The 14,767-nt window shown below is 41.3% G+C and overlaps 1 long non-coding RNA gene across 1 annotated transcript in view; it reads left to right on the plus strand.

Annotated features, from left to right (window-relative positions):
* The first annotated feature begins 8,468 nt into the window (after positions 1-8,468).
* Gm33906 overlaps positions 8,469-14,767 on the plus strand; it is a 221,721-nt gene continuing 215,422 nt past the window's right edge. The window contains exon 1 of the long non-coding RNA XR_001781472.1: positions 8,469-8,753. This is a non-coding gene — a long non-coding RNA (predicted gene, 33906). The remainder of the gene's footprint in view (positions 8,754-14,767) is intronic.

Below are 14,767 nucleotides of genomic sequence, written 5' to 3' on the forward strand. Positions count from 1 at the left end.
AAGACAAGTTCTCACGATATAGCTCTGGCTGTCCTAGAACTCACAGAGATACACCTGCTTCTGCTTTCTGAGTCTTGGAATTAAAAGTGTGTGCCACCATGCATGGCTAAATTTATCTTAATCTTGAGGGTTTTAGTGTGTGGGAGAAGCATTGTAATTGAAGGGATAATGAAGGAGGCACACACACACATCTGCTCTCATGCATGGTCACAAATACACACTCATATACACAAACACAAATTTGAACAGGGATAAAAATATTCATTTGTTAAAAACATTCCAGAATGTGAAGATAGAAAGTGTACATCAAAAGGAGTAATTTGATGTGAGGATGAAATCTTAGAATAACTACTCTTTATATTAATTATGATAAGCACCACAAATGCATTAAAGATAAAAGTCTACATTTCCACCACCCATGAAATAGTGCTATGGAGAGTTCTGCAACTTTTTTTTTTTTTTTCTAAGACAGTTTATTTAAGCAGCCCTGGATATTCTGGAACTCTCTCCGTAGATGAGGCTGGCCTTAAACTCAGAGTTCTGCCCACCTCTCCTCCTAAGTGCTGGGATTAAAGATATGCTATCTGATCTTATATTTTTCTCAAGTTGTTTTGTTTAATGGAAGCAAGTTTATATTGTACATGCTATTTGACCACTGTAGTTTTCACTACACAAAAAGAGTCTTGTCAAATCATAGCCCAGGGGAAGACATCAGGCATTTGGAAAGTATGAATGTAATCAAGTGGGTATGTATTAAATGGTGCAGGAAGGAGGCTTAGCAACAGGCCCAGGGATCCGTTTGCCAGAAGAAAGAAAGGTAGGCTTGCCAGAGCACTGCACAGCTCAGGAAGAGCTATAGCTGAGCAAGGCTTTGCATTCACTAATAGGGACATAAATATGAAGAGGAAAGCCAACATTTACTCTTAGATGTGGTAAGGCCAGGGGAAATTTCTATGGCTTATGGGACGAAGAATGCTTGAAGAAAATGACCTCAAGCAATAAGGTTGGAAGTTGGAGGGCAGCTGAGAAGAATAGATCACTTGGTAAAATGGTTGCTATGAAATCTGAGGATCCCATTTTGACCCCCGGCACTCACATAAAAATCTAGGAATGGTGGTGCATTATTGTAATTCCAGCATTGAGACAGTGCACGAGGAAGCCTCATGTGCACTGACCAGCTAGGGTAGCCTAATCATTGAGTCCCAGATCCCACTGAAAGGCCTTGTCTCAAAATATAAAGTGGAGGGTTACTGAGTAACAACACCCACACGTATATACCGCCTTCACAGATATGTGTAGGTATACAAAGACACAGACACACACTATTCCAGTGTTACCCACAGGAAAGAACCTGTGTAAGGGAGTTCAAATTTAGTGGCATTCACTTTTAAATTTTTATAACTTTTTCTTTTTAAAACTAATTTATTTGTTGATAGTTTCATACACATATATAATATGTTCTGGCTAGACTAATTTCCCTGCTAGTTCTTCCTTCCCTCTATTCCCATCCTCTGGTTAAGTCCCCATCCTTCCAATTCTGCTTTTGGAGTTTTGTGTGGGGCTGTGATAGGTAGCCTATTTTGGTTGAATGGGGCTTGCTCCAGTGACCCAGTAGAGAAATCTTCAAGGGACAGAAAGGTGAGCCACGTTCCCAGAATCAGGTGCCTGTCCATAATTCTGTGACTATCAGTCACACAGACAATGTCCCAAGCTTCTGGCATTCTGGCTGGACTCCACCCCCACAGTTACCTGGCAACAGCAACATAGCCCAGCCCACTATAAGAGGGGCTGCTTGGCCCCTCCTTGCTCTCTTTAAGCCCTCACCTTTCTTACTCTTTAGCCCTCCTTCTCTCTTTCTCTTATGCCCTCTCTCCAAGTGGTCATGGGTGGCCTCTCTCTCTCCCCCTGCCTTTCTACAATAAAGCTCTAAAACCATAGATTGTCTCTGATCATCAAGGCCTGCCATGCTTGAATGATGGGATGGGCTTTCTCCTACGGAGCCACCACTAACCTACCAACAGAAGGCCATCCTGCGCTCCAGCCACGGACCTGACCAAGGACCTGACCAAGGACTCTTGCCCGTGTGGGAACCATCCAGCACCTCATCTCCCCCTGCCCTCTCCTCCCTTCATCCCGGGGGCTGAGTGCTGCCCCGGGGACCCTATTCTGTTGCTGTATTCAGCGTGGGATGTGGGAGGCTGGGAACCTGGTACCTAGGGCTGTCCCTTGTCCACCACCTGCCATGTGGGGTCAGTGGCTTTACACAGCCAGACACCCACCCGGGGCCAAGTCCACCTGCCCAGAGCATAGGAACTCTGGAGGGACGCAGGTTCTCTTCCACTCCCTCTTTCCCCAACACCCATGGCCTCACAGTTTTGTGTGTTGTTATTTTGGTTTTTTGTTTTTGTTGTTGTTTGGCCTTGTGACCCACCAAGTGTAATCAGATGTAACTCACATGTGCACTGGTAACTCACCAGTGGCCACACCACTAATGGCATCCCATAACTGTCTCCTTTATAATTGAATGTTAGGAACTCCAGTGTAAGTAAAGCCTATGCTGGCAGTCACAGTTGCTGTGAGCTCATGAGTGCACTGTCTCTCCGTGTTCCCATGGCCCTCCTCCACATGACCCAGTTCTTTTCTTTCTGTTCTTTCATTATCTGTTTTTTTTTCAATACTTCATATGGCTAAGCTGACTCCCTACACACATGTGGATTCCCTCCCTTTTCCTTCTGTATGGGTCAGCAGATGAATTCACAAGTACAGGTTTGTACATCCTGTGAAACTAACGCTTGTGTTCCTTTTGAATGGTTCCCACTGGATTTGTGCTGGGAAGTGAGAAGAGCTGCTTCCTCATGCTGTTCTGTGACTGTAACAGTGAAGAGATCTTCTATTTTGTTCTTAGATTCCAAATCCACCTTGAGTTTTCTCTTGACTTTGATTGCATTAGAGATGTACATTCTGCATGTAACAGAGGAACCGTCTAAACAGCAGTCAGAAATCCCCATTAAAATCCCAGCTGCTTTGGATTTGGTTACACCGGTTTTGTAATTGAGTTAGTTAGATGTGTGTTGATTTAGTATGTCTAGAATAAAATAGGCACTTGTGACAGAGGAGAAGTAAAGTATAATACAATTTGTACCAATTACTGTTGTGACATGTGATGGGATGTGTGCAGTTACCCATATTTCATACAAGATCCATTTTAGGCTTTCATCCTTTCAACACAAAGGCTGTGCAATGCAAAATATGCCCACACAGTCTCCATTACATAAGTACACAAAAACATCCCTGCACTCTATGTTTTTAAAAACCCAAATGCAGCTAAAATATTGAAATAGAGAGAGAAGCTATTTTCATTTATAGTGTGCATCCTAGGAAACCATAGGAGATTCACAATTGCTTTGTGTGAAGTATTGGCCTCCAACAAAGCAAACAAAGTGGAGAGCTGTAAGTTTTAGTTATTTTGATTTTTAGAGAACTTTTTGCATTCTCCCTGCTCAGCTCTCTCCTGTCACATGTTCAGCCTGTGCATAGTTTTTCTTTTGTGATGTGTGTCACTCCCCAGACAACCTGATGTTCTATGGAGCTTATACAGCCAAGTTCATAGCTTAATTCCTCTCTGCTTGAGTTCACATAACCAGCCCCTCCATCAGATACCAACAAACATGCCTACCTACTGTGCATTTTCTAAACTGAATGTATAATGCCTTTCTTGACCCTGATGCCTACAGCTCTCATATCAGGAAACTTATTTACTCTTATTCCTCTGTCACATTTTAGTTTGTCAATTACCAACTTCTATTGATTCAGCCTCCAAAGTAGCCAAAAATCTCCCAGCCTCTCTTTTTCTGGCCCTCATCCTTGAGCCAGATCCTATCACCTCCTCTTTGGTTAACGTTGTGCCTGCCTTCTTTCCAAGATGATTTACAGCTGTGATCACAATTACTTTAAAGTCTTCCTTTTATTTGGTGACTTTTTAACTTTAGGATTTCATTCTTTAATAACCTTAGCTCCTTTTCTCAGTAGCCTGGTTTCTTGTCTTGCTTTTTTTTGGAGTCAGCCTGCTTGGTGCATCTTCGCTTGTGTACGGTAATTGAATGATGGTTTCACAATAGTGTTCAACTGGGAAGGTCTGCCATTTGAGGGCATTGTGATTCTCTGGGGGAGTTCTGCCTTTCTCTGTATCCCCTGTCCGTGGCCATTCATTCATCAACAGGCACTAAACAGCCATTACTGATGACTCATTGTTCATCACTGAGTGACAACTATTTACCAGACTCACCCAAGATCCAGAAAGTGAGAAACATAGACCTTGTTGCAGCCCAAGAGTGAGAAGGTAGGAGAAGAGTAGCTGCAGTCCTCTGACTGTGACCTGAAGGTGGCCCTGGCCTTTTCCTCTGTTTGGATCCTTGGCAAAGAATCTAAAGCCTCTTGGTTTGCTTTGGATTCTAATTTTTTTTCTCTCTAAAATGTATCCTATTTGCATTAATCTTTCAGGGGTTTATTGCCATTGTTATTTTTTAAACTTCTTTTTAAGATCAGCCATACTCTTGGTCTAAGCCTCTGAAAAGGCCTTCAAGAGTCTGGCCAGCTCTCTTTCTAATCCATCAGTCCTGTTAAGGGCTCTTCATGGGAGGGTTAGAGTCACTGTGTCTCTTGCTTCTATAGGTCCTTTGAGGGTTTCATAGTTCCCTTAGAACTAGGTTTCCTCATCCTGCTGAACAATCCGCTGTTCTTCATTTCTGAGCCATGTTACTATTTCTGTCTTCTTTGCAACAGAGTTCTAGATCCCTACTCTTCTACCTTCTTCTCCTTCTTTGGCCCTGTACAGTGAGTTGGATCTTTAACTTGTCTGTCTGTTTAACTGCTGCATTTATTTGTTCAACAAGGCTGGTCTTCACTGCAGGCTGTAACATGTTTTCCTAGAACAAGGCAAAGTTACCTACATATACTGGATGACCTGAATCATATACATTCTTCCTTACATGTGGCTGATCAACTAATTGTATAGCTGACTACAAATCTTGACTATTCTGTCCAATATTATAACCAATAATCAATCACACATGGCCACTGAACACCTGGAACGTGCCTAGTGCAATTAGCATTTTATTTCATTTAAGTAATTTATACATAATTGGGTAGGAGGTACCATACTTAAAAGTATTTTATAGCTATTTCCATGTTGAACTCGTGTTTATAAGTCAGCATGGTATGGGGAGATGACTCTTGAGTTTCTAGTATACTTTTTTTTTCCTGAGCAAAGAGAATGATTACTTTTTGTTATAGGTTATTTTTAGGATGTTTACTGAGTGACCAAACTTAGAAGATGCTAATAGTGTCTTGATGTGGGATAAAGAGTGGACATTCTTATCACTCTTTATAAAATTAAGTTTACTATGTTCATAGTTTCTCTGAAGTTGCACAATCCATGATTTGGGCAGGTGCTACTTGGTCTTATTTATGACATCACCTTGTGGGAACTGGGGTTTGGCAAACTGGCCAAATGTATTCACTCATACTCTTGCTATTTCAAGGAGTTGTAAACTCTCTTTTGTTTTTGACCCAGAACTTGTGAACTCTCTACCAGGGGCAACAACATTATGGATTGTTTACTTGTTATCTTGTAATGGATAAAAATTCCATAGTTCTTGATATACAGATAAAACGAAAGTTCCTAAGTATATTTTGCTCAGGGTAGATTTCAAGCTCGTTTGTGTTCTGAATGTTTTTGGTTTCTTCACTTGCTGAAACTACTAAGGAACATTCTGCACCCACTGATGTTCTGAAAAGAGACCTTCCTGTTAACAGAGGATGGCAGTTGAGATAACTTGAGTCTAAAGTGCCAGAATGTGCTGCCATTGCATTGAACAACTGGCAGATGCTGTCTTCACATGATCTTGAACTCACAGGTAGGCATTGCTTCACTACCTTTCTTGTCACTGTGACAAAATTTCCAACAGGAAGCAACCTGAGTGAGGGTTTATTTTGGCTCATAGTCGAAGGGAATACAGTTCTTAGTGGATGGGGAGGTATGTTTCACAGTGGCACAAGTGGTTTGTTTACAACCTGGTTAACCAGGAATCTAAGAGAGACTGGGGTTGGAAGTGGGGTTGGGCTGAAAACCTCAAGACATACATACCCCTTACTGATTTACTTCCTCCAGCTAGGCTCTTTACCTGCTGAAGGTCCCACAACCCCTCAAACAATACCACCAGGTGGAGACTGGGTGTTCCAACACATGAGCCTGTGAAACAAATTTTACATAGGAACAACTGGTGTGCATCTCACTGGAGAATTCCCAAGGTGCTTTTCCTTCTATTTACCAATGCAAGTAAGTTCTTGGGATCATTTACTAATGTGTCCTGTTACTTGGGGGGGGGGAACCACAATAATTAAGATGTTTTCCCAGGAAACAAAGATATTTTCTTACTTATTTTTCCATTATGCCTACAATTTTTTTCTCCAAACACAAGATTTTTCAATTCAAAAGGTTTGAGCAAACATTTCCTGAGGCCTTCAAAGATCTGATCTCTTTGTAAGAGATCTAAGGAACAACTGCTCTTTTGAAATAGAACAGTCAGAAACGTAGCTAAGATAAGGCCCTAGAAGGTCGAAGAACTCGCCACTGTGGATATTAGTTTTGACATTTTTCTCCTTGGGATTCTGGAACCAATTTAGCTACAGCTGATGCATTTGTCAAACAAGTCAGAACCCTTACAGTTGTTTTATTGTAAGGTATGGCTGACTGCATTTTGACTTAGTAATATTCTGAGGTCATGTGTTCAGGTCTAAAATTGCCATTCCCACAGAGTATTGGAGCCTCTGTCTGATTCTTTTGGTGCTGGGCAGAACTGTGTGACTAACTCAGCAAACAGAATGTGGTGGAGAAGACATATAGGCCAGGAATGTGAGAGAAAGACAATGAGAACAGCACTTGTCTTGAGTGTCCCAGAAGCTGCTAAAATCTCAGTGATAGAAAGGAAAAATAGAGAGACTGTGTCTCCTGTAACCCAGGCTGGTCTTAGAATTGCTATGTAGCCTAGGATGACCTTGAACTTTTGATCTTCCTGTTTCTACCTGCTGAGTACTGGGTTTCGAGGTGAGCACCACCCCCAGGGACATGTTTTTAATCTTATAATACTTTTTGAAAATACAAGTGATGTAAAAATCGAGGATAAATAAGAATATCAAAGTTTTAGATAAGAACAGGGTTTGCTGTTGCATGACTCTTAGGTTTAGGTCATAAAATGTCAGAAGCTGTGACACATACTAGGTCTTTATCTCTGTCTCTCTCTCCTACCTCCACTAGAGTCTAGCCCCTGTTTGTGAGAAGGCCTGGATCACTGAAGGTGGAGGGTAGTGGTGTGTTGCTACTGCTAATGGTCTCAGTTGAGGCCTTGCTTAGCATCTGCAAATTTGAATGTTTAAGGCTTCAGGTTGTTCCTTCTCTAGCCTTTGAATTTTCCTACTGTAATCCTTTGTATTATAAAAAGAGACCAACTGTACCTACTAAAACTGTGTTTGAGCTCATGAGCATAGAACTGGTAAAAATAATAGCAATAGTTTCACAATATAAAGGTTTGGGGTCTTTGATTACATGATACTTATAATGAATCACAGGACTTCATCTAAGTCAGTCTTAAAGTGAGTTGCCTCCCCAAACCCCCTCTTAGGTATGTTTGTCTTAGCTCCTTTGATATTAGAGTATACAAAGGGCTAAAGAGACCTGGAAATGCAAGTCAAGGAAGTAATATGGGCTCAGGTAAACTAACTTTTCCATATCTACTTTATTTGTGTGTGTATGTCTGTGTGTGCACATGTATCTCTCTGTGTGTTGTGTTGTGTTGTATTGAGTGTGTGTGTGTCTGTCTGCACATGTATCTGGTGTGTGTTCTTGAATATATGTGCACATTTGTGGGGGTGCATGTGAACATACATTTGTGTGGAACCCAACATGTAGACTAGGCTGGATGGCCATTGAACTCCAGGGACCTGCCTATCATTGTCCCGTTTGCACCCCTTAAATGCATGCCAATTCTGTAAAAACATTTATTTATTTACTTACTTTTTATTTGTTTATCATTTACTTATTTATTATTTACTTATTTATTTTAAAATGGGTTCTGAGGGTTGAACTCAACCCCCACCCCAAGGCAAATACTTTGCTCAGTAAGTTGTCTCCCTAGCCAATTATCTAGGTCTGATGCTGATTCTAAGAGAAACTTTCAACACTAGTTTGCTGTATGTAACTTGACATGGATTGGGTTTTGTCCTCCCAAAGTTATTTTGGAGTCTTTCTCCACAGTCTCTTAGACATGACCTTGTTTGGAAATAAGGTAGTCTTAGATGTCTTTAGTTGAGATGTTCTGTTAGACTGCCTTGGTTCTGTATACCAATGAGTCATATGCTAATTAGAGATGGCTTGTGCAGATTGAAATATCCAGGAAAAGGTGGAGATAGGCAGACAGAAGATAATCATGTGCTTATAGTAGCTTCTCAAGGCAAGGAGCTCCAGAGACTGGCAGATATCAGAAGCCGAATGTTCCCAGGAAGCTTCCTCCTAGAACTTTCAGAGAAAAGAGCAGCCTTGTCAAGCCTTTGCTCAGGCTTCCAGTCTTCTAAACAGAAATATAATGAGATTGGCAGTTTTAAGTTACCAACTTTTCAGTATTTTATTGCAGTTTTAGGAAACTAAGGCCTTCAAGGGAGTGATCACCTCAAGCTGCCTCAGGAACAGCCTCTCAAAGGTGAGATTGTTTTCTCCTCATGTGTAGTAATAAGTCTGACTTTGCCTGACACTCTAACTTTGTGCAGGATGAATACCCAAGGCTTTGCAATTCTGCTGCTGCTTGATCATTTCACATCAGAAAACCTGCTCTTCTGTTCTTTCCCCTTCTTAGCTGGGATTTTCTGCTAGTATTTGCTGTGAGGTAAATGCTCAGGAACTCTGACTTGCTTAGCTAATCATCCAAGTCTGATGTGGGCTCTGCACGGTTCTCATGATACACATCTCTCCAAAGTCACATGATTTCTGATCTCTTTACTATCTTGGCAGTTATTTGGTTCCCCCTCTCCCTTTCTACTTTAAATGTCTATTTATTTATGTCCTAGCTATTTTCTTTATTGTCTTGTTTATATATTTTTAAGTCATTTGTGAGTACAAGTACACTTGTCCCAAGGTTTGATATGGAGGGCAAAGGACAAACTTGAGAACCAGTCTTCATTTTGTATCTTATTTGAGACAGGGTCTCTTGTTCACATCTGCATCTAACAGGGTAGCTAGCCTAGGTCAAGTATCCTCATGTCTTTACTTCCTTTATTGCCTTAGAAGCACAGGATCACAGAAATGTGTTCCTGTGTCTGGCTTTACATGTAGTCTGGAGATCTAATCTCAGGTCCTCATAGTTGTGCAGCAAGAACTTTACCCACTGAGCCATCTCCTCAGTTCCTTTATCCTGTATCTTTAATATTGATTTTGATGCATCACTTACCAAAAGGTGCATACATTACAAGAGTGTAGCTTAGGACAGTTCCAAAGAGTGAATGAACATATTCCCCAGAATAAAGGAATGGGGTTCACCTAGTGTGTTAGTGACTTTTCTTACTGTTGTGATCAAGCACCCGATAAAAGATGACGGGTTTAGTTTGGCTCACAGTTGGAAGGAATAGTTTCCTGTGGGGAAGTCATGGAGGCAGGAGCACGAGGCAGCTGTCACATGGCATCTGTAGTGAGAAAGCCAGGTGCAGTGAGCGCTGGTACTCAGCTCACTTTCTCCTTTGCATTCGGTCCAAGACCTCAGCTCATGGGTGATGCTGCTTGGCCTCAAGACGGATCTCCCTATTAGGAAACACACCTGACTGTAAATCCAGTCAACTTGAACATTAAGATTAACCACTACAGTTAGCATTCTAGAAATTCCTTTCTAGTTTAAAGTCAACCTCTTATCTAAAATGGAATAAGTTCTGATTCTGACACCACAATTTAGTTTTGATTGCTTTTGAATTTTATATAAATAGAATTATATGATACTTACTATGTGTGCTTATGAGATTCAGTCATGTATGTATGAATGTTTGTATGTATGTATGCAGGTATGTACATAGTTCATTCATTTTCATAGCTGTATAAAATTCAAAAGATAACTAGGCCAAAATATATCTCCATAGTCTATGGTTGATAGACGCATGGACAATTTACAGCTTGAGGCTGTTGTGAATATCCTTGTTTTTTTTTTTAATAGTTCTTTGCTGTTTGTGTGATAAAACACCATGGCCAAACAGTGACTTATGGAAGAAACAGTTTATTTTGGCTTATGCTTCTAGAAGGATGGATCCATCATGGTGGATATAGAAGAGCTTGTCCATAAGTTGCAGGGATGGCAGCAGGAACATGAAGATCACTTCTTTAACCACAAGTAGGTAGCAGGAAGAGAGCAATAGAGGGAGAGAGTGAGAGAGAGAAAACTGAACATGGAGTGAGGCCATAAAATTCTCCAACTAGGCTTCAAGTTCTAAAGAGTCCATCCCATCTCCAAACAATGAAATGAATCAGAGAATAAGTGTTCAAATACATTAGACTGTAGGGAACATTTCTCATTCAAACTGCCACTGTTGATTTTTATAGTCTCTTAATATATTCCCTCTGAAGACCACTATACAGTAGAATCTAAGATTACTGTACTCTCATGCTCATGTGAATTTCTCTCAAGAGATATGGAGGAGAGATTGTGTGTGTCTGTATATATATATATGCAATCACATTGTCTTCGTGTGTGTGTGTGTGTGTGTGTGTGCGTGCGCGTGTAACTGTTGTGTTATATATATAGAAGGTCACCTTTGGTAAACATATTTATGAGTTTTCTGGAGAAACTGAATCCATTACGCTCTTACCAGACATACATTGTTTTCATAGCTCCATTGACCTTGTCATTTTTTTTTTACAGTGTTCCCACTTGCCTTTCCCTGATCACAAGCAAAGCAGAATTCTCTTTGATGTGGCCACTTGATTATCTTCTTGTGAAGAGGCAGTCAGCTGGTCTCTCATGCCTGTCTTTTGAGCCCATCTTTTAAGTTTAGAACACTTTATACCCCATTTAAGAAATGCCTTTTGGCCTCAAGGCAACACATTTATTCTTCTGTGTGATTGTTTATGAATATATTCTTTTACTTTTAGACGCTAGCTTCACTTTGGAAGATTTTTCAGCATGGTATAGGGAAGGAGGACAGATCCAGTCTTTCCATGTCTGTCCATTTAGCTTCCCTCCTTACTGTTCCTGTCCCAATGGTTAGCAGCTTGCTTTGTCATGTATTGTGTTAGAAGACTAAAACTTTTCAGTAGGCATATTTCATTAGTTGGTTGTCCTAAAAATGAGAAAACAGTGCAAAATTGACAAGTCTCTCACCTAAACTAGGGTGCTAGCCTCACAATGAAACTTCCAAAGGGAATTGACATATATAGAAAGGAATGGACTTGGATTTTCATTTAATATTTTTTTTAAGTCTATTGCATTTTTTTATTAGAAATTTTCTTTATTTAAATGTCAAATGTTATCCCCTTTCCTGATTTCCCCTCCAAACCTTCCCTCCCCATCTCCTCCCTCTGCTCACCAACCCACCCACTCCTGCTTCCTGGCCCTGGCATTCCCCTATACCTCTGATGCCTTTGTGTGGGTCATTTACCTTCAGTCTTTCCATCTACAAAACAATGATTGAAAGGACCTCTCTATATGCTGAGACACCGTGCATTTAGAGAGCTGTCAACATGTGGTAGCAGTCACTAACACAACAAAGGTAGCAAAGTCAGGCTTAAGAATGTGTCTCGCCTTCAGTTAGCTCCTAACAATCTCTGGAGTATGGAAGCTGTTTTCATATACCAGCATGGCTTAGAGAGCTAGAGAAGGAAGAAAACTCACCAGGGATTGTAGGTTTTGGTTCCTGATTATCTTTGGTTGGAAACCCTAACAGAGACTCACAGTTGGGCTGAGAAACACAGGAGGCCTCATTGCTGGTCTTGCAGCCTTGAGGCCAGTACTAAAATGCTGATGGTTTGAGTTTCACAGGTTTTTTTCCCTTTCTCCTGGAAGAACACAAAACATATTTAGATAATATGTCTGAAACCTAACTGGGGACATATCCCCAGTCTAATTTTTGCCTGTAGATTTCTGTCTCTATTTTTATAGTCAATAGTTTTGGCCATTCCCAGACGATTGGGAAGGCCTGGGATATACATGCTTTTACAGTAAAGGAATAACTATTGCCTTTAAATCCCCATTGTTGTCAGGCAGATGATACTATGTAATTACTTATGTTAGAAATATCCTCTGAACTTAGAGGACAGTGTCTTGACAGTGGTATAGCAACACTCCAGATGGGTCATGCTACATGGCCAGGCATGTGTAGACTTGCCCACTGAGGAAAATTTTAAGTTAGTAATAGGAGGTATCAACTTCGTGCTTTCTGTTTCCTTTATGGAGCAGAGCAGTTAGGAAGGCCTGATGGTGGAGTTCTCATTTACACAGGAGCTGGAACACTTCATAAGGCTCAACCTTTTGACTAAGCACTGTGGACAGTGTCTGGCTGTAAGAGCTATTCAGGTGACAAGAGGCTGTGTTTTCTGTCGACTTCAAGATCATTTCTGCCAGGAACAAGGACAATTGTAAGATGCCTACTGGTGGGGTCAGATGACTAAGATTTTCTGTTATACATAGAAATATTTGTTTTTCTTTTTTTGGAGATAAATTCTTACTGTGTATCCCAGGCTGACTTTGAACTCAACATCCTTCAGCCTTGCCTTCTGGAATGCAGAGATACAGGCATGTGCTACAATACCAAGTACAAAGTGGGTTTTTTTTTTTCCTTCCTTCCTTCCTTCCTTCCTTCCTTCCTTCCTTCCTTCCTTCCTTCCTTCCTTCCTTCCTTCCTTCCTTCCTTCCTTTCTGGGGTCAGGTAGCGCAAGCTGTCCTTCAACCTACCTTGAAGGACAGCCAATGTTTCTTTTCCCCAAGAACTCCCAATTCTCTCCTTCCCAAGTATTGGGGTTACAGATGTACACCCCCATACCTGTAGGAAACATTAATTTATGGGTGATTTACCAACTGTCATTATGAAAAGTGGTGTTTGTTGATAAACATGGCTTCTTATTTATCCTTTTGTCCAACCTATTTCTCTGAGCAGCTTCAATTTTTTTGTGTGTGTGCTGGTACCCTGAGTGCCCTCAGCCCCACAGCAGAGAGAATTTTAGCTACATCTTCAGTTTATGACACACTAGTTAAGGGATTGGCAACTTTTTCTCTAAAGGGCTAGATAATAAACATTTTAGTCTCTGGCGTCTGTATATATGTCTCAGCAGTGTCTTCTCACTTATTTTATAATTAGTTAAAAATGTCAAAACCGTTTCTAGCTCTCAGGCTGCATGAAAGAAAAAAATTTGCCCTCCAGCTTGCTGGGTTAACTTTCATATACTCCGTTCCCTTTCTTAGTTTTCAACTTAGAAAGGACTGAAAAGCCCAACCTTCATTGGAGTCCAACCAAGATCAAGTTATCTATTCTGTGTGGCTTGACACAAGGTGGAATTGTCCATATTTCAAGTCAGTCAGGGGGAATTTAAAAAAGATGTAAATATGCCCTGGGAGCCTAACACTTGGGTGACCCAGTAGCAAAGGGGGATTGAGAGCCTGCTTCCTGTCTTCTGAGAATTACATCATTGTGTGCTGGGGTGAAATAGCATAAAATATGTATTGTAATCATACATTCCAAAAAGCCTTCCATTGAAATTCTTCTTAAAATATGATCACACAGTGTAGGAAGAGACTAGGCAGATATTAATCAGCACTCAGGATCCTGCAAAAGGTTGGCTTCCTAGCACTTCTTTGTTGCTGATTAGCAATGCTGAGGGGCTTTTATCTAAGGAAGTGTCAACAGCAACTGTCCACAGTCTGACCCTGCCTCAACCTGCAATGCTGCTTCCTGTGTTCCTAACCTTAAAAATACTGCAAGATTTTTCCTTCCCACTCCTCCTTGGAGGGCTTTGCCTAGAGGCATTTAAGATAAAGGTTTCTGCTAGTGACAAGCCACATTCCAGAAAGAGCAGAGGGCCTAGCAAGTACCAAAATATATACCTGTTTTGTGTAGCTTTCTTCTCTGTGAGAAGCAGAATACACAAATTAGACACATTTGGCTTAAAGTAGGTAAATCTCCTCTCCTCTCCCTCTCCCTCTCCCTCTCCCTCTCCCTCTCCCTCTCCCTCTCCCTCTCCCTCTCCCTCTCCCTCTCCCTCTCCCTCTCCCTCTCCCTCTCCCTCTCCCTCTCCCTCTCCCTCTCCCTCTCCCTCTCCCTCTCCCTCCCCCTCTCCTCCATCTCCCTCTCTCCCTCTCTCCCTCTCTCCCTCTCTCCCTCTCTCCCTCTCTCCCTCTCTCCCTCTCTCCCTCTCTCCCTCTCTCCCTCTCTCCCTCTCTCCCTCTCTCCCTCTCTCCCTCTCCCTCTCCCTCTCCCTCTCCCTCTCCCTCTCCCTCTCCCTCTCTCTCTAGACTTTAAGAACAGACTTGCCTCAGCCTCCTGTCCTGGGATGTCAACTTTAAGCAACTTGATCAGCCAGACAAGGGATTCAATAAAAGCTTCATGTTGAATTGAACTGCAGTAGCAATATATTGTATTGTTAAAAATTTAAAAATAGGTTTATTTTAGAATTATCTACAGTTCTAAGGATTAAACCTAGAGTTTCACACCTATTAGGGAAACACTCAGCTATTGAATATTATCTAAG

This window comes from Mus musculus, chromosome 14 (assembly GCF_000001635.26).
Source record: "Mus musculus strain C57BL/6J chromosome 14, GRCm38.p6 C57BL/6J".
NCBI classification, from domain to species: domain Eukaryota; kingdom Metazoa; phylum Chordata; class Mammalia; order Rodentia; family Muridae; genus Mus; species Mus musculus.